The sequence below is a fragment of the Panthera leo genome, chromosome B4 (genome assembly GCF_018350215.1).
Source record: "Panthera leo isolate Ple1 chromosome B4, P.leo_Ple1_pat1.1, whole genome shotgun sequence".
Classification (NCBI taxonomy): domain Eukaryota; kingdom Metazoa; phylum Chordata; class Mammalia; order Carnivora; family Felidae; genus Panthera; species Panthera leo.
In genome coordinates, this window is record NC_056685.1 from 132,699,338 (window position 1) to 132,725,359 (window position 26,022).

Below are 26,022 nucleotides of genomic sequence, written 5' to 3' on the forward strand. Positions count from 1 at the left end.
TATTACTAAAGCAGTGCCAACAAGGTTACACAACAGCTTGGATCAGGAAGCGAAACAAGGGCGGTGATCCTACTGAAGCTACAGGGGATGGGGATTTGGGATGGTAAAATGTTAATTACCCGAGACGGAATGTGGGCTGGAGTCCAGAACTGTGCTTCTGGAGATCCTTTCAGTCCCAGAGGCTGGGGCCGGCTCTTTGGCATTGGGTTCTAAGCATCCTGCCCTCCCCTGGCTGGAATGTTGGATTCACTTCGCCGAAAGCTGCCACAGAAAAAGAATCTAGTGGCCACCAGCCAGGAGCACACGTCTTGCACTGCATCAGGGGCCACTCTGGAAGCTTCCCAGGAGCTGAAGGGCTGTTCCATTTGCATGCAATAAATTATTTATTTCTAAAGCGATTTATTCTTTATTTCTCTTTCGACTCTCTTTCTTCTTGCTTCTGGTTCTTGAGGTCTCTCCCTAAAGAGTGAGCTGAAGATAGATGAGTGGGGGTTGGGGAAGGTGGCTTGGCACACAAGGATGTGGAAATGTTCATTTATAGAGCTGAGAAAATAAACATAGAGGTAGATGAGCTTCTGGTCAGGAAACACCAAGACGGTTTCCTTTAGGATAGGGAAGAATGGGTGCCAGAGGAGAATGCGGTGGTGGCAATGACAACCTCTCCATAGCTTTAGTCTCCCACAATGTCACCTCTGGAAACTGATGGGGGAACTTGCATTAGGAATGAAATATTTTTAAGATATCTTGGCTGGCAGGTAAGATTCTGGACGAAGGGAGAGGCACTACAGTAAAAAGAGGGTAGGCTCTGGAGTCAGACCTCCTACCCTCCAAATGCCGGTTCACTAATTACTCTCTATCTCGGTGACCTTGGGCAAGTGTCCTAACCTTTTTGGAGCCTTAGTTTTCTAACTGTAAAATTTAGACAATGTAAAACTCACACGTTTAACCAGATAATCCCTGCAAAGAAATCAGAACGGTAGTTGGCACAAAGTACGCACAAAATAAACGATGGTCATTATTATCGTCAATTATGGGCCCAAACGACCAGAGTCATACAAACTCCCAGCCAACAATTAACTGTAGCACAGGGAATCCAGAGCTGACTGACGCGCCTATTTGCCCAATAAGATACCAGGAAAGAACTCTGTGGAGTCAAACCAATGGCACTAGCCCTTGTTGTTGGACGGGTTTTCTGGCTGTTCCACCAATAGCTTGAAGATTTGACTAGGGAGTGACATTCTGGCAGTCCAATGACGTACAACCAGCCCACACTCAGCACTTCGAAGGGGATAAATCAAGGAGCCGGCGCGTATAGATTCCGTTATTAGGCAATACTGGATGGAGAGAGGAGCTCAGTGGAAGCAGCGCGAGAGCGAGGCACCAATGAGCTAAAAAAGGAAAAAAGACGATGGTTGCGCCAAGTGAGCTCAGCCGCCATCATGCTCTAGTTTCCCCTTCGCCTCTCCGGGTCCGCGACCAAGGAAGCGGCCTCTGGGATGCTGAGGGGGTGTGTCCCCGAATGATTGGCGCAGGCAGTTCAGCCAATCGTAGCTCGTCAAACGGGAAGCACTTGACCAATGAGGGGCGACGGCAGCGGCGAGGAATTGGAGGGGCGGAACAGCAGCTTGATGGGCATAAAAGCCAGCCAGTGAGAGCCGGAAGCATCCTCCCTGTGGCCAATGGAGTGGGACTCTGGGCGGGCCCCCGAGTGTTTGTGTTGTGGTTTTGGGGGAGGGAGGCGGAGGGGAAAGTTTGTTTATTTTGTTTTTAGTTTCTGGGGTCCCCGTGTTTCTGGGAGGTGAAGCGGGAGGGAGTGACCCCCCCGCGCCCCTCAGTCCCCCTACTACGTCGCCTCCATAGCCTGCGGAGAAGCGGGGACCGCGCGCATCGCAGCGCATCGCCTCACAGCGGAACGCCGCGCACTCGGAGCCGGCGCGGCTCGGCGGTGAGTGAGGACCGACGGCCACTGCCGCCCTTCCCCTCCCCCCGCGCACCGCCCAGTCAGAGCTGGAGGGCCAGGTGGGCGAGGACGCCCGCGGGAGCGCGCGGCGCGGGCCGGCCTGTCAAGCTGAGTCGCAGCGTGTGCGTGTCCTCGCGAGTGAGCGCGCGCGGCGGGGACAGGGCCGGAGGGGGGGCGGGAGCGCGCGCGGGCCCCGGCGGGGGCGGGGGCGTTGAGCGCGCGCTCCGTGGGGGCGGGCGTGTGGTGGGTTTGACCCCGGGGCGGGGAGGGACGCGGGCGACGTCCGGCGTGCAGGGAAGAGGCGCCCCGAATGGCAGGGCCGGGGCTGGCGGGCGCGCGCGGCTCCGGGCGTCACGCGCCAGCAGGTGTGAGCTGGGGGAGGGCTTCCGGGTGGGCTGGTCGAGTCGGGTTCGCTTCCCGTCGCTGGGGGGCCTCCGGGCGGGGAGAGACGCCCCGTCGCGGCGGAGAGCCGGGCCCGCCGAGGCGCGTCAGGCCCCCTGCCTGGCGGGTGGCAGAGGGAGGCGTCAGGCCTGTGTGGGACCCGTGTGTCGGCGGGAATGCGTCCCCCTGCCTAATCCCGGCCGGGGGTGGGGGTGGGGTCCCGCTCCCGCCCCTCACCCCAGAGCCCTGCGGTGTGTGGCCACCTTGGAGAGGCGGTTCAGACTTTCCACGAGGAAATGGGACGAAACAGCACGAGGAGTGTTTTCGGTCTTCCTGTGGGCTGGCTTCCCTTAGGTTCAAGCTAGCGGGCTTATACCGGTGGGCTGAATACCCTAAAGTGGCTCAAGATACCCAGTAACGGTAGCTTCTTAAAGACCAGCCTATCCTCAGTTCTTTCGGCACAGTGTACCAGTCGGGCTTTTAAGTTTCCTTGCCATGTCATGTGTCTTTTGGCTGTTTTATTACTTTTTAGCACCTATGCAAAAATTGTGCGAGGGATAAGGGGAATTTCAAGTTGGTCATTTGTGTTACGATAGAAGCAAAATTATGCAACACAATTGGCCAGAGATACTTCTCCATAGTGAACAAAACGTCATTGGTTGCCTTTCCTCACCCTAGTAGTTAAGCGTACGGACATAAGGTGTATAAATTTTTGCATCTTAGCATTTTGTGAAAGTTGAACAATAGAGGCTGTTTCCTTCATTGTTGTGGGGAATTTCAATGGATGATAGCTTCCTGTTGATTGGGAGAAGCATCAATGATCTTGGCTTTGCAACTGTACATACTCTTGGTGGTGTTATGTAAATGCGTTTTCTAAGAACTTTTAGCACATAGCCTTGCACCTCTACATGGTGCAGTTTTGCTGTAGGTAGGTAGTGGGAGGGGTATGAACGTAGGTCGATCCCTGCACTAAGGGATCCAGAGCACAAATCGGACCGGTTTGTCCCACTTGGGAAACAGCGATGATAATAACGATGCCTTTATATTTTCTTGGTTCTTGGCCGTTTTTAAGTGTGTGTCCCCAACATCATGTATTTGAGCAGAATAGTTTCTGATAGATCTTAAGAGGGAATTACCAAGTTGCATTTCTAAGGTAGCATATGAACATCATGCCCTTGAAAAAATAATTTTTTTTCCTCATTCAAATGGAAGCCCTTAAAAATGTTTTAAATCAGAACAATACCACTTGTTCAAATGATAGTAACGTTAACCAACATTCACTGCCTGCTTCTCATATGCCAACTTCTTTATATTTTTTCCTAATCCTTCTCTCAAGCCTGTGGGGAAGGTGTCATTACTGTTTTATGGATAAGAAAAAGATCCTCGAAGAACCATGTTTAGTCTCAAGTCTGTCTGTTTTCAAAGTCTGTGCTTATTCCATTTTGCCTCCTAAATTATCCATGGGAAGAAAGGCAGAAGGTAGACAGGAAAAGAAAAGGCAAATGCCACTGATGATTGGGTTGCCCATACCTGACTTAAGAATTTAACATTAGGCCACCTGGGTGGCTCAGTCGGTTGAGCCTCCCGACTCTTGGTTTCAGCTCAGGTCATGATCTCGCGGTTCGAGGTTGGTAAGTTTGAGCCCCGCATCGGGCTCTGCACTGCTTAGGATTCTGTCTCCCTCTCTGCCCCTCACCCCTCAAGCTCTCTTTCTCTCTTTCAAAATAAATAAATAAATAATAAATAATTTAAAAAAGAATTTAATGTTAAACTCATTCTTAGTTTTTAGAAATTAACATTTTTACAAACTTGCATCCATGCTTTGTCTTCATTTCTTCCCTGTTTGGTTTTTTTATAAAGGTAAATAGAAATGCATTTAATTCAGAAGGTCAAGGCTTTCAGAGCCCTTTGTGCAGATCTCCACTCCAGTACCTTGTGATGGTGATAAACCCTGTGTGCTCTTCCAAGGACCAGGCCTTACTCACTTTTGTATCTAACACGGTACTTGGCACATGGTAGGAGCACAGTAAATGTCAGCTAACTAAGGAGCAGAGTTAAAAGTGCAATGATTTTGGGTTTGTTTTAGCGGTTTTACTTTAACAGGACAATAATAAAGTGAATAATTCATGTGCAAAATGCACATTCTAGAAGAATACGGAAATGGAGCAACTCATGGTGTAGAAGGTTGGCTCTGCCAGTTTGCTGAATCTTCCAGTTCCCCTTATCTCTTTGAGCTGTGTGCCATTCTGTTCTTCCTTTCATCCCCAGAGTTCTAAAAGAGGAGGCTGTACTGACTGCTTCTCTTCACTGCTCAAGTTTTTCTTTGAACCTTTGCAGCCTGGCTCCCAGCCTTACCACTCGCTGAGGCTTTTTCCAAGGTTGCCAATTACCTAATGGTTAAAATTCCCAGAGCATCTTTTCGGGATTTATCCTGTTATGTCTCCCTGCAGCAGTCCTTTTGACTATCCCTACCTTTTTAAAAAATGTTATTTAAAAGATTACATATAGTGGGGTGCGTGGGTGACTCAGTCATTTGAGCATCTGACTCTTGATATAGGCTCAGGTCATGATCTCGTGGTCATGGGATGGAGCCCCACGTCAGACTCAATGCTGAGCATGGAACATGGAGCATGGGATTCTCTCTCTCTGACCCTCTCCCCCATCCTCTCTCTCTCTCTCAAATTAAAAACAAAAATAGCATACAGTAACATTAACTTTTAGTATGTGTACAGTTCTATGAATGTTAACACAGGTATAGATTCGTGTAACCACCGCGACAATCAGGATGGTTTCACCCTCTCCCAAAAAGTTCCTCCTCATGCTGTATCCCTTTTGATATAGTATGAGGACTTCTTTCTCCTGACTTCTATCCCAGAGATAAACACCAAGGATCAGACTTAGGCTCCTTTTGTTGTTGTTTTATTTTTCTCTTTCTACTCCTGGAAAATGTTATTTACTTTTGGGACTTAAACTGTCACCTTTGTATCTGCTAACCTGAATATCCACGTCTGACCTCTCTTCCCATACTCCAAAACAGCAATATTTACTGCTAGAATTCTTCACTATTTGTTCATATTTCATACGTTTAAAGTTATGTTTAACTTTGCCTCCTAAGCCAGCTCTTTATCCGATTTTTCTGTATTTTTTGTTGATGCCATCCTCCTCCCTGCTGGCGACCCTGGAACACTCGGAGGGCCCAATAATAAACTCTCTTATCCCAGACCTGGAATCCTGCTACTCAGCTACAAATATTGGCTCCTGCCTCTTTGCTGCCAAGCTGGCTCCCATTCAGTAGTCTGAGCAGAGTATAGGTAATTGGAGTACTTAGAACGCCATGGGGATCAGACCACTTCTCTGGTCAAAACCCCTGTGGCTTCCCGCTGTACTGAGGCCCATTTGGGATTTTATTTTTCATCCTATGAGACTCTGAACGATTGGCCTCTGCCTGCCCCTCCAGCCTTCCCTTACCTCTTTTATGGACCACCCCCCTTTCTGATGTCCTAATTACGCAGTCTTTCTTTCAGTTCCTTGAATTACCCAGACCTTTTCTTCGCAGCCTCAAGGTTTTTGTACGCACCACTTTCCTGGCTTGGGCTGTTCTTCCCCCGCTTCCCCCTTAATCTTCACCCACCTGCCTCCAGGGTTGCGATTAAAATGTCACTTCTTCAGAGAGGCTCTCCTTTATGGCCTCCCACCACCACCCCAGTCCACCCTCAGTCAGGTCTCCCAGATCTCTTGTTCCTTTTTCGTAGCTGTCGCCACAATTTGTGATTCAGGACCACGTCTGTTTTGTTTCTCTTGTCTCCAGAGCCAGCCAAGCTTCAGGCTCACGGCAAACCCCCAGTAAATATTCGTTGGCTGTGTTGTGAGTCTGGGCTTTGCTTTTATAATTTATTGCCCTCTTGTAGTTTCTGGTAGCCTTGCATTCTACTCCTACCTTCTCTGGGACTTGATCTCACTGTTGGAAGTCTTGCCACACAGAGCTAGATCTGAAATTGCTGAAGAGGACACAGAGCCTGTTCTTCTGAATTGTACCTCTGCCTGGGAGCCCTGACCCCTAACCCCTGACCCTCCACTAGATCTAACCTAAACTGTGGCTGACCTTGCTCAGTCCGCTCAGCAGTGCACCTTGGTTATCCAGGCTGGGCCAGGGCTTGCAGCTCACTCTTCCCTCACCTCACCCTGCTCTGGATTTCTCCTCTCTCCACCCAGCGTGTGACCGCCAAACACCTTGTGTACCATCCAGTTGAGCCTGCTTACCCTTCGACCTTTGCCAGCCTTTTGACATTGACAGCTGCCTCTAGGGTCTTGATCCTACAGATTGCCCCCACACGAATCTTCCTGAAACAGCACTTTCTGTTTCCTGTCCCCTCCCCAGATCTAGCACAGGCACTTATGGTTGAAAACCTTCAGTGGTTGTTTCATTGCCTAGAGGGCTTAAACTCTAGCTTGTTATTTCAAGTGCCTCAGACTAGCGTTGTCCAGTAGAAGTGGACTGCAGGCCACAAATGTGAGCCACACTGAAAAGGCAGAAAAAGTGAAATAGATTTTCATAACATTTTATTTACTTCAGTATACCCCAAATATTTTATGTAAACGTGTGATCAGTAAAAAAACAGTGAGATGCTTTACATTCCTTTTCGTTTTGTTTTGTTTTGTTTTCGTGTTAGGTCTTTGAAATCTGGAGTGGATTTTTCACTTACCCCGTCCCAATTTAGACTAACCACATTTCAGGTGCTCTGTAGCCACATGGGGCTAGTGGCTACTGTGTTGGACAACACAGCCCTAAGCTGTGTGCTCCTCAGTTGGAGAGCTCTACCTACGTAGTTCCAGCTGCTGGCCTTTGATAACTGTATTCCCCGTATCTACAGCCAGCTCCTCTCCAAACACCCAAACCTTCCTTGCTTGGGGATCCCAAGGTATCCCTAAAGTTCAGTTCTCACCGTTTCCTCTAACCCTTTAACATTATTTTTGTGTGCGTGTCACTGTTTTTTCATATAGTAATTACGGTAATTCTCATTTTGCTTATAATTTGAAGTAAAGTTAAAAGGGGCGCCTGGGTGGCTCAGTCGGATGGGCAACCGACTTCAGCTCAGGTCATGATCTCGCAGTCCGTGAGTTCGAGCCCTGCATCCGGCTCTGTGCTGACAGCTCAGAGCCTGGAGCCTGTTTCAGATTCTGTGTCTCCCTTTCTCTCTGACCTTCCCCCATTCATGCTCTGTCTCTCTCTGTCTCTAAAATGAATAAACGTTAAAAAAAAATTTTTTTTTTTAAAGTAAAGTTAAAATATTTTAATAACTGGGGGCGCCTGGGTGGCTCTGTTGGTTAAGTATTCGACTTCGGCTCAGGTCATGGTCTCACAGTTTATTAATTTGAGCCCCACATTGGGCTCTGCTGACACCTCAGAGCCTGCTTCAGATCCTCTGTCTCTCTCCCTCTCTCTGCCCCTTACCTGATTGCGCGCACGTGTGCTTTCTCTCTCAAAAATAGATAACCATTAAAAAAATATATTTTAGGGGCTCCTGGGTGGCTCTGTCAGATAAGTGACCGACTCCTGGTTTTGGCTCAGGTCATGATCTAGCAGTTTGAGAGTTCGAGTCCCTCATTGGGCTCCGTGTTGACAGTGCAGAGCCTGCTTGGGATTCTTCTTCTGTCTCCCACTCTCGGCCCCTCCCCCACGTGCGCTTTCTCTCTCTTTCTCTCGAAATAAATAAATAAACTTAAAAATAATAATAACATAAAAAATATATACATATTTTAGAGGCACCGGCTCAGTCAGTTAAGCATCCAGCTTTGGCACAGGTCATGATCTCATGGTTAGTGAGTTCGAGTCCCGCATCGAGCATTCTGCTGTCAGCACGGAGCCCGCTTTGGATCCCCAGTCTCTCTGTCTCTCTGCCCCTCCTCTGCTCTCTCTCAAAAATAAACATTTAAGAGAAAATAAAAGTAAAAAAGATATTTTAATAACTGATATTTAACAAGGGATGGGCACTGACCAGTGGAAATAAGTGCCTGATGAACTGGAACTGATGGCGATTGTACACAGCCTCTGTGTTCTCATCTGTGTGTACCTGCTGAATAGAGCTCTGATCATTCGGAGCTACTGTATTGTTGGCCTCCCCCATACAACTATGAGTTCCTCAAAGGCAGGCTATTGTCCTACTCATTTTTGCATCCCAAGACAGCTCCTGACCTGGCCTATATAGTAGGCAGTCTATAAATACTTTAAATGGACAAATGCTACCTTATATGTTGTTTTATTCTGTGTTCTATATTTTATCTTTCCAAATAGAAACTAGAATATAAGTCCTTTGAGGACAGAGATCATGAATTATGAAGGAGTATATACAATATTTTCTCAATGGTCTTCATAGGAACATTTCTTCTCAATGAAGGTCCCTGGATGGCTCAGTCAGAAGAGGGTGCAACTCTTGGTCTTGGGGTTGTTTGAGCCCCACTTTGGATATAGAGATTAGTTCAAAACATAAAATCTTAAAAAATATAAAAATTAAAAAATAACTGTTCAGGGATACCTGACTGGCTCAATCAGTAGAGCATGCCATTCTTTATCTTGGGGTCCTGAAGTTGGGGGCATTGAGGTGCCCATGTTGGGGGCATAGAGATTCCTTAAAATGTTTGTTACAGCCCATTAGTGATGTTTAAAAAGTTGAATAAAGATTTTAAAATGTAACTGTTTAGATATTTTGGGTTTTCAGGCTGGGTCAGAAATGAGATTTGACTTTTTTTTTTTTTTTTAATGTTTATTTATTTTTGAGAGAGAGAGAGAGAGAGAACAGGGGTGGGGAGGGGCAGAGAGAGAGAGGGAGACACAGAACTTGAAGTGGGCTCCAGGCTCTGCGCTGTCAGCACAGAGCCCGATGCGGGGCTTGAACTCACTAACTGTGAGATCATGACCTGAGCTGAAGTCGGATGCCCAGCCAACTGAGCCACCCAGGCGCCCCAAGGTTTGGCTTTAATGAGACTTATTTTCTTTTGTGGTTTGTAAACTGGCTCGGAAAGCAGCTTCAGAAGAACTCCTTGGAATTAATGCATACCCTTCCAGAGTTAGAAGCGCAGTTGGTTTTGGAAAGGCACTGCCCAGGAGTTAAAAGTCCTGGGTTGGTTTGTATTGCAGACATTTGCTTGGGTACCTACTATGCTTCAAGCACAGGAATGAATGAGAATTAAAAACTGTAATAGTGTGAAAGAAATGCTCTTTTAACACAGAGATGAAATGATTAATTCTTCCTAGGAAGATTTCATTTTTCTCTGCTCCGTTTTATTTTACCCATTTCTAGCACAGACTGCCCTATGTCATGTTTCTAGGTCTGTCTCTCTCACTAGATTATCAGTTTCTAAAGAGCAAGACTGTTGTGTTCATCTCTGCATCCCTGAGTACTCACTGTACTGTGCCTGCCATATTGTAGGCTCTCAAGTGTTTATTGAATAAATAACCTCAAATAAATTACTTAGCTTTGCAAAACCTCCGTTTTTTCTTTTGTAAGCAGGGAATTCTCTGCCTCAGAGAATTGTTGAGGCTGCAAAAAGAATAGTTTTTTAAAACCAAATATCTATTCAATATATGTTCTACCTCAGTATAAGACACTCAAAACACATGTGTAAATCTGATCATATTTATCCCCTGCTTAAAACTGTTAATGAGTCCCAAAAGCCCTGCCATACCCTTTTTGGAATATAAGCTTCATAAATCTCTGGTCTCTCTTGTTCACTGAATACCCAGTGAACACCCTACCTTCTTTCCTGCCACTCTCCCCTTTGCTGCCTGAACTCTCACCACACTGACCCCCTTCTGGTTCCTGAAATACATAGTCCTCTCCGCTCAAAGTTTTTTCCTTGCACTTGCTGTTTCCATAGCTTGGAAGCCCCCCCACCCTGACCTTAGTTGATGCCTCTTCAATCCTCTGAGCTCAATTTATGACACTTCCTTAGTGACTTCCTAATCACCCCCACCCCAAATTAGATGTGCTCCCCCCCCCCGTTTTTTTGTTTTTTGTTTTTGTTTTTTTTTTAATTTTTAAAGGGCGCCTGGGTGGCTCAATCGGTTAAGGGTCCGACTTCAGCTCAGGTCACGATCTCACGGTTCGTGGGTTCAAACCCCGCATCAGGTTCTGTGCTGACAGCTCGGAGCCTGGAGCCTGCTTCAGATTCTGTGTCTTCCTCTCTCTCTGCCCCTCCCCCACTCATGCTCTGTTTCTCTCTGTCTCAAAAATAAACATTAAACAAAAAAATTTTTAAGGTTTTATTTTTTAAGTAATCTCTACACCCAACGTAGGGCTTGAATTTACAACTGCGAGATCCAGAGTCACACCCTCCACGAACTGAGCCACCCAGGTGTCCCTTGATGTGTTTCTTTTAAAAACTCAGAGCACTTGGGGCGCCTGGGTGGCTCAGTTGGGTGACCGTCCAACTTCAGCTCAGGTCATGACCTCCTGGTTTGTGAGTTCGAGCCCCGAGTCCGGCTGTGTGCTGACAGCTGAGAGCCTGGAGCCTGCTTCAGATTCTGTGTCTCCCTCTCTCTGTCCCTCCCCGGCTTGTACTCTTGTCTCTCTCTCAAAAATAAATAAACATTAAAAAAATTTTTTTAAACACTCAGAGCACTTAATAGAATTGTAATGAAATAATCATTTCATTTATATATTATTTCTTTGCTAGAACATAGCTACGTGAATAAAAATACTTCGATTTTTTTCACGTTTGTATAACCAGTATCTGGCATTGTAAGTTACACATAGTAGGTCTTCATAAATCTTTTTCACATGAAGTTAGGAAAGAGAACTAAAACTAAAAATAGAATTAAAAGAAGTAGTCATTAAAAAAAGTGGTCATTCTAATGGTTTAAATATATGGGGGTGGAAGGGGCTTTCCTTTTTAAGTTGTCTCCAGGTTCTTTTCGTATTTTTTAAATTACTGCTTATAATAGATAAACATTTTAAGATTACAGAAAGAATATTGTTATTAAAATTTTTAATATGTCTGGAAATCTTAGTTACTAATGAGTGTCCTTTTAATCCTTATTAGTAGAAATGATCAGAATGGTTATTCCTGGCTCAGTCAGTGGAACATGTGACTCTTGATCTCTGGGTTATAAGTTCAAGCCCTATGTTGGGTGTAGAGATTGCTTAAGAATAAAATCCTAAAAAAAATTTAAAAATTAAAATCTTTTTATATGCTAGGGACTAGGATGGCTACAGTTTCACTGAACATTTGCATGTGTACATGTGCTGAATGCTCTTAGACACTAGGACTACAAGAATGGGATGAGAAGAGATCTTTGCTCCCGGGGAGTGCACAGCCAAGTGGGTGTGACAGACTTGGACACAGATGAGTTCCAGTTGGTGTAATACATGCTGTGAGAGACAGTACAAGGGATGGGGCAGGGGGGGAAAGGAAAGTCATCAATACAACTGGAGGTCAAGAAAGCCTTTCCAGGGAGGGAGACACTCCCAGTAGGTCATGGAAGAAAAGGGCATTTCAGGCAGAAGCAGAGGGAACAGCCTGTGCAGAGGTACAAAGGAACACATTTAGTATATGGAGAAGACAGCTATATGGAGAAGCGGTGTGCTTTATAAAGCTGGTCTTGGGGTACAGGGCCAATGGCTGACTTACAGGCTGTGACATGTTACACTCAGATTCTTAGATTACGTTGCATTTCAGAACTGGAAATGATTTTAGAAATAATGATGCGATTCTGTATATTTGAATTCATAAAAGCATTATCAAGTACCATTCAGTGTCAACTATACTTAAAAAAAAAAAAAGTACCATTCAAAGAAGATTAGTCATAAACCAGAATGGTGCTTGTCACTGTACCTATAACCATGCACATGATATCAGATGGAGTTAGAAAGTGGTGACTCATTTGAGCTTATCTGTAAAAGCAGAGTAAAGGAAGTGACCTCTTGCTTGACTGCCTGAGGTGAGTGTTGATCCATCTCCCAAGGGCCAGATGATGAACCAGTAAAAGGGATGAGATCAGAAAGCAGTATCTAGAAGAGCCTCTGGATATGTGTACATTTTTACAGCTTGAAGATTGTTAAATTGGCTGGGGCTCCTGGGTAGCTTAGTCAGAAGCTTCCGACTTCGGCTCGGAACATGATCTTGAGGTTCGTGAGTTTGGGCCCCGCATTGGGCTCTGCACTGATGGTGCGGAGTCTGCTTGGGACCCTCTGTCTCCCTCTCTCTCTGCCCTTCCTCCCCCCACAACCTCTCAAAAATAAACATTTTTTTTAAAAAAGTTGTTACATGTCTGTAAGTCTCCAATTGGTCTATTGAACTAGCATTAGTTTAATTTGATTCTCAACCATAATTAAGAAAGGAAGATTTGTTGAACATAAATCTAGCCCATTTTCCTTCATTTTATTCCTCTTTAGTTCACTGGCTCTTTGCTTTCTTGTCTTCCTTCCATACCTTTTCCTCAGCTCTGTTACTTTTTTTTTTTTTTTGAGAGGAGTAGGGAGGGGCAGTGGGAGAGAGAGAGAATCCTAAACAAGCTCCACACCCAGTACAGAGCCCCATTAGGGCTCAATCTCACAACCGTGAGATCATGACTGAGCCAAAAATAAGAGTTGGATGCTTAAATGACTGCCCCCCAGACCTGTTACTCTTAAGTATTGCCTCCTTTCCCCCAATCCATCCCATCTCTTCCCATCTTTTTTTATCCATTATCAGTAAGCTGTTTTCAGTTACAGCTGTAGGATACCTGTACTTTGTTGGCATATACAATATTTCTCAGCTTTGCATGTTCAGAGCTTGATATTTTTCAGAATGATTGGAGGTTACGCTGGGGAGTGCTGGTTGCCACTCAGAATATGCTAATTGACCCATTTCAATGTCAATTGCTACAAATTCTTTTTATTTATTTATTTATTTATTTATTTACTTTTATATGAATACAAATTCTGTGTGATCATTTGTTGATCTAGATTACAAGGGGCAAAAGAGATAATGGATGGTAGGAAAATGACAGCAGTGAGTGTAGTTTATTTCAAGATGTTTGGAAAAGAAAGAAAGGAAATAATGGAATCAGGGCCAGGTTGAGAAGGCAACCTGTTAAGGTGAGAAATTCTACGTAAAGATGTGTAGCAAGGACCCAGGAGAGAGAGAAAAATCGAAACTGTTTGAATGGAGATGGTAGCAGGTAGTCCACAGGGCAAGGCCACCAGATTCCTGTCAAGGGCATAGGTGGCATGATAATCCTTAGAAGTTCTTGTAGCTCCTCAACTAGAGAAAAGGGAGAAGTCAGGGTTTCTGTCTTGGTACTTTGAGCTCAAAACAAGTTTATACTGCTCTGGCTCCCAGCAGAATGGTTTGCACATAGCAGGTGTAGACATTCTGAGAGATAAATTCACAGGATCGAAAGAAAATACTGATTATAACTTGAAACATGTTCTAGTTACTAGATCACATTGTGTAGTTTATGACAAATGAACATGTTTATTAATCCTGTGTCTTGTGAATAGGACGGGTTACATTGTATTCTTTTCCTAGAAGTGTTCATTTATCAAATGTATATATTTAAAATATACCACAATTTTTGTAATGCTGTTTTGGCATGTCTTTATTTCAAAAACACACTGAGAACCTCAAAAAGTGGAAGTAGACAAGGTTTCCTCATTTAGGCCCAGGTCAGCATAGCAATTGAAATGTTTTGAACATCTACTAGGTTCTGGTGAGGAAAGAAGAAAAGAGAAACAAAGCAGAAGGATGAAAACTGAGACCCTCCAAGGACTAGATATTTATCCTTCCTGGAAATCTTACAAGATGGTCTGTCATACTCAGCAGGGAGATCTTTTACCCAGTTGTGTATTTCAGTGGCACTTCTGAATATAGAATCTCTCCACTTAGATGTACCAACAGATTTTAAAATAAATCTTTTCCCAACTACTCTTTTGTCAACCTCTTCACTATAAAACTTTCTATATTTTTGTACCAAAGTGTTTAGAATTTATGATATTTTTATTTTGTAGTTTGGCTGTATCTCCTTAAAAAGACACGCTAATGACTGATTCCCCCTTAAACCATGCAGGTGGGTCTGTGGATAAAGAGAGGAGGTTTTTTTTATGCCCACACATTCCCATTCCTGAAACACAGCTCAGTGGGGAAAACATTACTTTTAAAACACAGAGAGAATTAGTGAAAAGGCTCTTTGTAGAAATAACAAAAACAAAACAATAGAATGGAAATGCAAAACACATCACATTTCGAGCCAGTAAGGGCTGGTTTGAAAACTTTAAAAAGGGGACCCTGTGCCCCACAGGCAGCTTGTGGGTCGGCCTCAGCATATTGTGACACCGCCCTGCGCTTCCTGAACCTGCCAGAGCCCAGGCTCAACACTGATGTTTTGTGTTTGCTTTGGAAGCGGATGCTCTCTAGACTTCTATTTACTGTACTTAAAAATGAGTATTTAATGTCATTTTCTCTTGTTTTCCTTTAACACCCCCCCCCCCCCCCCCCCAAGACTTGGGAATTGTCATTCAGAGTGCTTTTTAGGAAGGTAACTCTGGAGACTGGAGAGGGGCCTCTGCTTCACCTCCCTTAAAAGTTGTTGACTCTGTTGGGTCCCCTCATTGGTAACCCCCCTCCCAATCCCAGGTCACCAAAGCCTGAACCACTGAATCTTGGAGCATTGTCATCTCCCTTAGCGCCTTTCTCTGTGGCTTTGGACCTTGAGCCTCTCCTTTTTGCTTCCACTCCGCCATCCTGATTCTAAGTCACCCTCAGCTTGTGGCTGGATTATTAAAATAGCTTCCTGTCAGTTGCTCTGTTCCTAGTTTCTCACCAGAAAACATTTCCTACATACTATTTTCTTTATCAGCCTATGCTTTCTTATTCTGTGAAATCCAAACACCTGTGTCGGAGCCAGGCTCCTTCACTGCTTCCAGCTTTCAACTGTCATCCCCTAGTTTTGAACCTTTGCCTTTTTTTTTTTAATGTTTATTTATTTTTGAGAGACAGAGGGAGACAGAGCATGAGTGGGGGAGGGGTAGAGAAAGAGAGGGAGACACAGAATCCGAAGGAGGTTCCAGGCCCTGAGCTGTCTGCACAGAGCCCAACGTGGGGCTTGAACTCATGAACTGTGAGATCATGACCTGAGCCGAAGTCGGATGCTTAACCAACTGAGCCACCCAGGCCCCCTGAACCTTTGCCTTCTATACAATCTTTTCTCTATTTTCCATATGATTCTCTCGCTTTTTGTCCTCATACCTTATAAAAGGCTATTCCTTATGTAAAATATCCTCCCTGTTTCTGGCTTCCAAACCATTTTGCTTCTCACCCTCAGAAAGCCTTCTCTAAAGTTTTCTTCCTGGAAGCCTTTCTTTATTAAAGCCCTCTTTCATTTGGACAGTTTGTTTTCATTGATGTGATTGAATACACTAAATAAATAAACTTTCCTAATTTCGTTCATTACTTTCAGTGGCATTTTTGTCTGTTCTTTTGTGTTTTTTTTTTTTCATATACAACTGTATCATTTACAAAGAAAGTCAATTTTATTTTCTGACCTTTGAGTTCTAAATCTTGCCTTATCGAACTGGCTAGGACCTCAGGTACCATGTCGAGTGGAAGAAGTATGAATGGGCACCTTTGCTTTTTCCTTGGATGTAGGGGGAAAACATCCTACTGTTAAGTGTGATGTTACCTGTGTTTTTCCTAGTTCCTTAGCTGCTACTCAGCTGAATACTGGAGGGATCCCCCTACAGATCTCGAGAGTTCTTCCTCTGTGCGGCTCTTCCTTTCCAGTGCTGTTCACTGCAAACTCTAGCTGCCTCAGCCTTCTGGAAATCTCAGCTGCATCTCCTCAATTCAGGGAGGTCTCTGAGTTCCACTTGGGTTTCCCCTCCCGGCGGCTTGGTGGCCTGGAATCTTTCCCTAGGCAGCAAGCTAGGGCAATTGTAGGGCTCAGCTTGTTTGTTTACCATCTCTTTAGGGATCACTGTCCTTCCTTGCCTGATGTCCAATGTTTTGAAAACCATTGTTTATATATTTTGTCCAGTTTTTTAGTTGTCTGTTTGTTTTTTTACCTGCAAGGGTACATCCGACTGCTGTTACCCCGGCTTTTCTGAAAGTGGAAGTACTGTCTTTTCTTAAAACATCTGAGGAATTATTTAGGAGTTGCTTCCAGAATAAGAAATACTCTTTGGAATTTCCGTAGGGGAAAGTCTTCATTCTTTCAGGGTGGATTTGATTTAGGGGAGCAACCAAGAACCATTTTTCAGGTCTGGTTAAGTGATTTGTCTGGGCAATACTGTTTGGGGTCCGAAATGAGTTCAAAGTAATGAGGCAGATTTCCTTGTGTGATTTGTAAATTGGTCTGGAAGCAAAGTAGGAGTTGCAAAGTATTTTCAGTGATGGCAACCTGACTGAGATAATTACCTATGTAACTTCTTAGGAGTGTGTACTTTGAAAAATAACTTCCATTTGAACGTTTCTATATAGTGATTGGTATATATTTAGTATCAGTTTATATTTACAGCTTGGACTTAACTGCTTCTTATAAGGTTTCTTAAATTGTTTTTATGTGATACTGTCTCTCCAACTTGATTATAAACTCACTGACCTCTGGATAGTTTTGTACCTCGTCTCACTATGCTGCACTCAACTGTGGAAGCTCCTTAAATCAGGATAGTTAACCGATTTCTAGTTAACTATAATTACCTGATAGTTAACTGATTCATAAGGAAACAAAGATCACTCTGTCAAAATATGCTACATGATATAAAGGATATAAAATTGGGTTTTGATACCTGTATAGCATTATTAATGCCTTCATAATTTAAAGTTACTCATGTAAGATATTGAATTCCAGTAGCATGAGCACATATCTGTATCTGTCTTAACCCTGCAGGAATTATGTGAATGACTTAGTTCAAAGAGATGCCTTGAATCTGGATCTGTTATGTAATTAACCAAGGAATATCCTTAGAACCTAGTAGATTGGTATATGTGCTACCTTAGATGAACCCTATATCACTGGATAAAATTCTTTGCGGGGGGTGGGGGGCGGTAGGGGGCAGAGGAAGGGTAACAGTCTTTTCCCACAATCTTTGTTTGTTTGGTTTTTTTTAATTTTTTAATTTTTTAACGTTTATTTACTTGAGAGACAGAGCATGAACGGGGGAGGGTCAGAGAGAGAGGGAGACACAGAATCGGAAGCAGGCTCCAGGCTCTGAGCCATCAGCCCAGAGCCCGACGCGGGGCTCAAACTCACGGACCGCGAGATGGTGACCTGAGCTGAAGTCGGACGCTTAAGACTGAGCCACCCAGGCGCCCCGTCCTACAATCTTTGTTTACTGGCACCTGCAGGTCCCATTAGTCCCACCTCCACCTCCCATTAGAGATTAAGGGCTTTTAGAATATATTCTTAATGGATTAAATTCTTAAATTTTTGACTTTCAGTATATTTTTTTAATTTCCTGTTTTTAGTTAATTGATTTTACAGGTTTACAGTTCTTTCATAGTCAATCTTGTAATAGAGACTTTCGTTATTCATACTTACATGATGTCCTCTTGGCTTGCTCTTTACCCTTGATATTCTAGGACCTTACGATCTTGTTTTCTTTGTTCTCTTTTCTTCCAGTTCTGCTTTGTTCAAGTAAAAGGAAGATCACAGTGGGAAATTCTCTTTTAAATTCTTCTATGTGAGATGGACTTTTTTTTTTAATTTATTTTTTATTTTAGAGAGAGAAAATCTTAAGCATTCCACACTCAGCACAAAGCCCTACACAGGGCTCCATCCCATGACCCTGGGATTATGACCTGAGCCGAAATCAAAAGTTGGATGCTTAACTGACTGAGCCACCCACACACTGCTGAAATGGAGTTTTTAAATCAAAATTTACCCTGAAGTTTTTAATTTTGGGTTTTAATTAATTTAGAATTCCATTTATCAGTGATGTGTTCATATGTACTATTTCTGATGGCCGCATAAATTTCATGGATAGTAAAAACTGTAATTTAGTAAACAATACTGGTAGAGATAACCTTATCCTTCCTTTCTAGGATATAGCAACAACTAGACAACCAGTTGTGTTACTCATGTTGCTTTAAGGAATATTTTGAATTATTTTCAATCTTTAGTTTTTTTTGAGTATAACTCTGTGAGAGCTTCCTCTAGGCAGAAATAATTCGGGGTTCTGCATCCCACACACATGTTAAAAGAGGTTTTCACAGCTTTCATGTCTACCAGTTGTGAAACGAGGTTCCTGTTTGGTTGCGTTGTTTCTACCATTTTGTTAGTTGTGTGAGAGTGGGGGAGGGAGGGAGGATTGGTGAGTACTTAAAAAAAAAATTCAACCAATTTTGTTTTATGTAGATACAACAGTTTAAAATGTAGTACTGTATTTATGTTTATTAAAGTCTTTATTCTGTCCCTATTTTTCATGTGAAATCTGCCAAATTACTCTTCATTGTAATTAATTATAGGTTCTCAGTAGTTTTTGTCTCAGTTCTTGCTTTAATCTGGCTTTACAGTTTTGTTTCTATAATAGAGAACTTTTAGTTTTGCAAGTTTCATTATCATTTGTTATTTAGTCATATAATATAATGGAATTGATACGTAACTGGGCTAAAATACATAATTTTCCTTACTTGCACATGTTCTCTTTCTTGACTTTTATTTTGTGTTCTGTTCCTTGATAACTATTTGGATAATGTGACTTCATTTTTATTTTGATTTTTTAAAATGATTTAAATTGGTGCTTGTTCACTTTTAAAATCTGTGCCCCTCTTTGATAAATAAAAAAATCACGGGGCGCCTGCGTGGCTCAGTTGGTTAAGCATCCAACTTCGGCTCAGGTCATGATCTCATAGTTCATGGGTTTGAGCCCCCACGTTTGGCTCTGTGCTGACAGCTCAGGGCCTGGAGCCTGCTTTGGATTCTGCGTGTCCTTCTCTCTTTGCCCCTCCCTCACTTGCACTCTGTCTCTCTCTCAAAAATAAATAAACATGAAAAAAATTTTTTTTAAATCACATGCCCTTTGTTTAAAAATTTTTTCATGTTTATTTTTGAGAAATTGGGGGGGGGGCGGTGCAGAGAGAGAGAGAGAGAGAGAGAGAGAGAGAGAGAGAGAATCCCAAGCAGGCTCCGTGCCAGCAGTGCAGAGCCGGACTTGGCTCGATCTCATGAACCAAACCATGAGCTCATGACCTGAGCTGAAATCAAGAGTCAGAGGCTCAACCGACGAAGCCACCCAGGCGCGTTTTTTTCGTCTTGAACACAGAAAGAAAATCACAGCATATCGACAGAGGTCTGCTTTTTTAACTTCACGATCTTTACCCCATTCTGGTACTACCCTCCTGCCAAAGGTGATAACCACCCTTCTGATTTTAATGTCACCTTCAGAGAGTGGTTGACTTAGAATACCTTGGAGCTGTATAAAATGTTCTAATAATAACACAGTTAAAGATTTACAGATATTCAAAGTACAACATTTCTAATAACAGTAAGTTTCTAGAAAAGAGTAATTAGTTCAAATTATGAGAACATTTTCGGGAAAAAATTATGTATTTTAGTGGAGGCTGACAGGACCATTTTAATAAAAAGCCATTTTGGGCTTCATAGTCCTTTATTGGAAACTGTAAGGGCCATCAGTATTTTAGAATTTAGAGATTTTCTTTGTTTTTAGAAAGCTAACAAGATGCTTTTACCGTATATTATGTAATGTCCCTGCACAGTCAGGGGCAGCACTTTGTAGTTGAATACGTTAATATTTCGGCAGCCAGAGCTATGACTGATCTCACTTTAGTGGGGACGCTATAAATAGTCTCATGTCAGTTCAGGTCAGATTTGGCTGCCAATTACGTTCAGATCAAGTATTTCTACCAGATGAATTACAGAAAACTGGTGGTTTTCAGAAGTTTTTGGATTTGGGAATTGCGGCTCAGGGATCATGGGCCCGTGTTTACTCTCTGAGCCCTAATGTTTAGTGTCTTTTGTTCACCTTCAGAAAATGAAACCTGCTTTCCTTTTTTTTCTCCTACAGGATACAAGATTAAATCTGTTTTCTACAGGCCAGTTAATAGAAATTAGGACACCTCTTCACAAAGCTTGATCCCTTAGGCGGCTGTCACTGTCACGTGGCGCCTTCTACACTCCTCTGGCTTTATGTTAAGAATCTTCTGGTTCCTTTCCCCATTCTCCTTTCAGAAGTGCTTTGTGGTAATAAATAGTAAAGAAAAAGGATATAACGTGCCGTACTTCACGTAAGATGTATCCTATCTCGTGTAATAAGGTTTCGGAAGAAGCAGCAAGCTTTTCTCTGGACTGACCTTTTCTACTATCAGCTAATGTGGTAGCTTTAAAAATAAATCTTTCTGAAAGGAATCCGCGCTTTTGGTAAAACAAAAATCCAGCGGTACAAAAGTATAAATAAAAAGTAGAAGCTTTCTCCTGCCCTTTGGTGTTCCTCACCCAGCCAGTGTTTGACCAGTTGTTTTAGAGCTTTTCTAGGGGTTTGGATCCTTTTTGGTTTGTTTGGTTTGCTTTGTTTTTGTTCAGACATTCCAGAGGACCGTTTGGGAAATTCCAATTAGACATTAAACCCCACTTGGACTAAGTTTGTGTTCATTAAGTGTTGAACTATGGAGACGGCCTCTTCTGTTCTAGTTGGCATGTATAAATTTTATTTCGGGAGCTGTTTGTTCAAATTGCATCCTTATGAAAGAAATGTTAATTAGATTTTTTTTCATATTAATTGTTCCAAACTGAGAATATCTGAGTATTACCCACATACAGAAGTAGAAATAACAATGACTTAGTGATTTATTTAGCAGAAAGTAACTTTTTTACGTAAAAAAATCATATGTAATATTTGACAGTGCACACTTACTTTTAAGGAGCACTTTTAAGAAGTGGGGTGTTAGCTCGTTTGCCAAGTCAGGGTTCTCAAGGTAAGCATGTGGGCAGCAGGATGCAGATGGGGTCCCAGCGATTATTCCTGAGAATATTACTGAGATTGTTTGTGTTTTTAAGCCCATGATAAATGTAATATGAGCTTAATGCATTTATCCATGAATGCCCTTTGGGGGGACGTGTAAGTTTTTGTTTTATGTGTTTATATGGAATCCAGATTTTTTATTCTTTAGTTCAACAAACACTGATTGACTGCTAGTTACGTGAAGAACTGGCTTCATAATAGAGAGATAGAGAATGTTGGGACGTTCCAGAGCACTGTCCAGAGAGTGCTAGAGAAAAAAGCTGAGAACCACTTTTCCTAAGTCATAATGAGGCTGTCAGATATCCTTTTTTGTTTTTTAATTTTGTTTGTTTGTTTATTTATTTAAGTTTATTTTTATTTATTTAGAGAGCATGTGCATGCAGGTGGGGAGGGGCAGGGACAGCGGGAGACAGAACCCAAGCAGGCCTGTGCTGTCAGCACAGAGCCTGATTTGAGGCTCAAAATCACGAACCGTGAGATCATGACCTGAACCAAAATCAAGAGACTGATGCTTAACCAAATGAGCCACCCAGCCCCCCCTTTGTTTTTTAATTTTTAATTATTTTGAGGTAGCACGTGCATGTGCCCGCAAACCCATGAGATCAAGACCTGAGTGGAGATCAAGAGTTGGCACTTAACCAGCTGAGCCACCCAGATATACCTTTTTAAGTGAGGGTGTGCCTAGTAAGTATTGGCTGAAATGTATTCAACTGAAAGACATTCAGTCTCAAACTGCTTGGTACCGATTCTTTAGCTAGCACTTCCCCCACTGTACCCCTACTACCCCTGCCGCCCCTGTACACATAGGGTCTGGATTTTTTTTTTCCTAGTCCTTGTACCTGGTACCATGTATGTGGGACAGAAGAAATAAGTAGTCATTAGTGTTCCAGGCTGCCTGTTTGCCATCTTAGAACCTCAGATGCCTTGTTTTTGCAGAGTACCTATAGACTATTGTTGTTGTTGTTATTGTTGTTAAGTGAAGGTCAAGGCCCCTGCCTTTGTCCTCTCCTTGTGGAGCTTTGTTAGGATTCAGTACTACATTGAATAGGAGCTTCTCTGATATGGCTGGGAATTGTGGGAGCTAGAGATTTCTAAGGACTTTATGGCAAAGATCTGGCTGGGGAGTGTCAGAATCTAGGGCCCCTTTCCTTTTAGTGGTATTTTGGAGGCGCTGGAAACACATGCTCGCCTTTGACATTACAGCCTCTAGTCATTAAATGAAGGAAAAATTGCCGGTTGATGAAAGGAAACTTGACTATGAAATGTAGTAGTGGAGCTCCTGGGTAGCGCAGCAAGTTGGGCGTCTGACTGTTGATTTCAGCTGAGGTCATGATCTCAGGGTCCTGAGATCAAGCCCCACATCAGGCTCCACGCTGGGTGTGAGCCTGCTTGGGATTCTCTCTCTCCCGCCTTTGTCCCTCTCCCCACAACATGTTCTCTCTCTTAAAAAGAAAAAATGTAGTAAAGGGGCACCTGGGTGGCTCAGACAGTTGAGCATCCAACTTCGGCTCAGGCCATGATCTCACAGTTCATGGGTTTGAGCCCTACATCAGGCTCTGTGCTGATAGCTCAGAGCCTGGAGCCTGCTTTGGATTCTGTGTCTCCCTCTCTCTGCCCCTCCCCTGCTTGTGCTCTGTCTCTCTCTCTCAAAAATAAGTAAACATTAAAATAATTTTTAAAAAATGTAGTAGAAATAAAACTATTATTAAGTGGGACTGACGTAAAATAATAAGCAAAAGTTTGCTATAAAGTCAAGCAAAGAAAATAATCTTAAGTAGTAAAAAGCCAGTTAGCAAATTAAACAATAAAAAATAACACATTTAAAAATAGTGCTGAATATTTTAGGCAGTTAGGTAGAAGTTAGAAGAGTAATATAATTTTCCTCTATGATAGGAAATGGTAAATAATTCAAGATAATTTAAGAGTAATAAAGGATATAAATTTGGAGAAACTTTAGAGTATTTGAAACCGGTACATTTAAAGATGGCAAAGTATTCGTTATGAATTTCAAAAAAGGTGTTAACATATTACAATATGCTCTGTAGCTAATGCAGATTCTAAATTTTATGTGCATTATTAAACTAGTCAGATTTTCTATTTTGTTTTGAATTAATTTGGTAATTTCTGGCTTTCAAAGAGTTTTCCTATTTCATCAGAGTTGTCTAGTATATTGACTTAAAGCTGTTTATAACATTCTTATTTATTTATTTTTGAGAGAGAGCATGCATGTGCATATAGGAGAGAGGGGCAGGGGAGAGAGAGAGAGAGAGAGAGAGAGAGAGAGAGAGAATCTCACGCAGCCTCCACACCCAGCAGGGAGTCCTAACATTCTTTTATTATTTTAATCCCTATAGGATTTAGAGTGGAATGTTCTTTCTTGCATATTTGATATTGGTACTTTGTGTGAATTTGTGCTTGCTTTCTTTTATTCTACTCTAGCTGTAAGTTTATCAATTTTATCAATCTTCTCAAAGAACCAGCTTTGAGTTTCATAGATTTTCTCTGTTGTCTTGCTGTTTGTTTTCTGTTGTTGATTTCCAGTCTTTGTGTCATATTACTTGCTTTGGATTTAATTGGCTCTTCTTGTTCTAGCTTCTTAGAGATGGAAACTTAGGTCATCAACTTCAAACCTTCCTTGTTCCCTAATAGAAGCATTTAACGGTATAAATTTCCTGAGCCTGGGAAAGAGACCAATGAGGGGCTTGAACCCACAAACTGTGAGATCTTGACCTGAGCTGAAGTTGGACGCTTAACTGACTGAGCCACCCAGGCACCTCAATGTCACACTCATTTTAATAGGGTTTGTTGGCCCCTCTTTGGGCTTTGTGCTGACAGCTCGGAGCCTGGAGCCTGCTTTGAATTCTGTGCTCCTCTCTCTGTCTGCCTCTCCCCCATTTGTGCTCTCTCTCTCTCTCTCTCTCTCTCAAAAATAAACATTAAAAATTATTTTAATATGTTTTTTTTCGAAATAATTTCTAATTTGGTTTGTGATATCTTCTTTGACTTGTGTGTTACATATAAACTTTTTTTTTATGTTTATTTTTGAGAGAGAGACAGAGTGTGAGTGGGACTCGAACCCATGAACCGCAAGATAATGACCTGAGCTGAAGTCGGATGCTCAACCGACTCAGCCTCCCAGGAACCCCCTTTTTTTTTGTTACTAATTTCTGATTGAAAATTCTCTTGTGTTCATAGGACTATCTGGTTCATGTACTATCTGGTTTCAGTCTTTTGAGATCTATTGAAACTCATTATGATCTTGTTTAGTAAATGTTCTGTGTGTATCTGAAAGGAATATGTGTTCCACTGTCCTTGGGTTTAATGTGTTATTAATGTTAATTAATTGATAGTTGATAGTGCCATTCATATCTTACATATCTTTATTGATTTTATTTCTACTGATTAATTTCTGAGAGGAGTGTTGGCCATTTCCAGCTATAATTGTGGATTTGTCTATTTCCCTGTCAGTTTGGTTCATTTTTACTTCATGTATTTTGAACCTCTAAAAGTAAGCATATGCACATTAAAGATTGTTCTGTCTTCTTGGTAAATTGAACCCTGTGTAATTATAAAATGCCTCCTTTTCTCTGTGGTAATATTCCTTGACTTGAAGTCTACATTATGTGAGTCTGCTTCCATTTAATATAGTCACTCCTGCTTTCTTATGGTTAATGTTTGCCTAGTATATTTTTTCCTATTCTTTTAATTTTTAACCTATTTGTGTCTTTTTTTTCTTAAGTGAGTTTCTCTTATTATTATTTTTTAAAATGTATGTTTATTTATTTTTTGAGAGAGAGAGAGTGTGAGCAGGGAGGGGCAGAAAGAGAGGGAGACAGAGAATCTGAAGCCAGCTCTGTGCTGTTAGCACAGAGCCCTCCACAGGACTCGATCTCACGAACCATAAGATCATTACCTGAGCTGAAGTCAGATGCTCAACTGACTGAGCCACCCAAGTGTCTCTTAATTAAATTTCTTCTAGATACCAGATAGGTCCTATGTGTTGTTTTGGTTTTAAATCCAGTCTTACCATCGTTGCTTTTTAATTGAAGTGTTTAGACCATTTACATTTATTTGATATGGTAGCATTTAAGTCCGCCATTTCACTATTTGTTTTCTATTTACCCATCTGTTTTATGTTTATTCTTTCCTCTTTTCCTGGCATATTTTTTATTACTTTTTTACTATTCTGTTTCCTCTCTTGGTCTATTAGGTATAAATCTTCGTTTTATTTTTACAGTAGTTGCTCTAAGGTTTAAAATATGCATGTTTAACTAATATTGTCTGCTTTAAAATAATATGCTGCTTTATTTATAGTGTAAAAACTTTATGGAGTATCCTTTCATCTTCCACATACCTTTGGGCTATTGTTGTCGTACCTTTTACTTCTGCATATATAATAAACCCCACAATTCATGTTACTATTTTTGCTTTTAATGATAAAAATTCTTTTACATTTACCCACATATTTGCCACTTCCACTGCCCTTAATTCCCTTGCTTAGATCTGAGTACCCATATCTGCATCATTTTATCTTTAGCCTGAAAGCCTGAACATTTCTTGTAGAAAAGATCTGCTGGCAGTGAATTCTCTCATCTTTTTTGTTGAAAAATCTCAATTTCTCCTGCATTTCTGAAGGGTATTTTTACTGGCTATCAAATTTTAGATGCATGGTTTCTATCTTTCTGCATTTTAAGCTGCTTTTCTGTTGTCATCTATCTTGTATCATTT

At 42.1% G+C, this 26,022-nt stretch overlaps 1 protein-coding gene across 1 annotated transcript in view; it reads left to right on the forward strand.

Moving 5' to 3' along the window:
* The first annotated feature begins 1,824 nt into the window (after positions 1-1,824).
* The window catches only part of TNRC6B (trinucleotide repeat containing adaptor 6B), a 249,751-nt gene continuing 225,553 nt past the window's right edge, over positions 1,825-26,022 (forward strand). The window contains exon 1 of the mRNA XM_042947896.1: positions 1,825-1,945. The gene's annotated coding sequence lies outside the window, so the exon portion shown is untranslated. The remainder of the gene's footprint in view (positions 1,946-26,022) is intronic.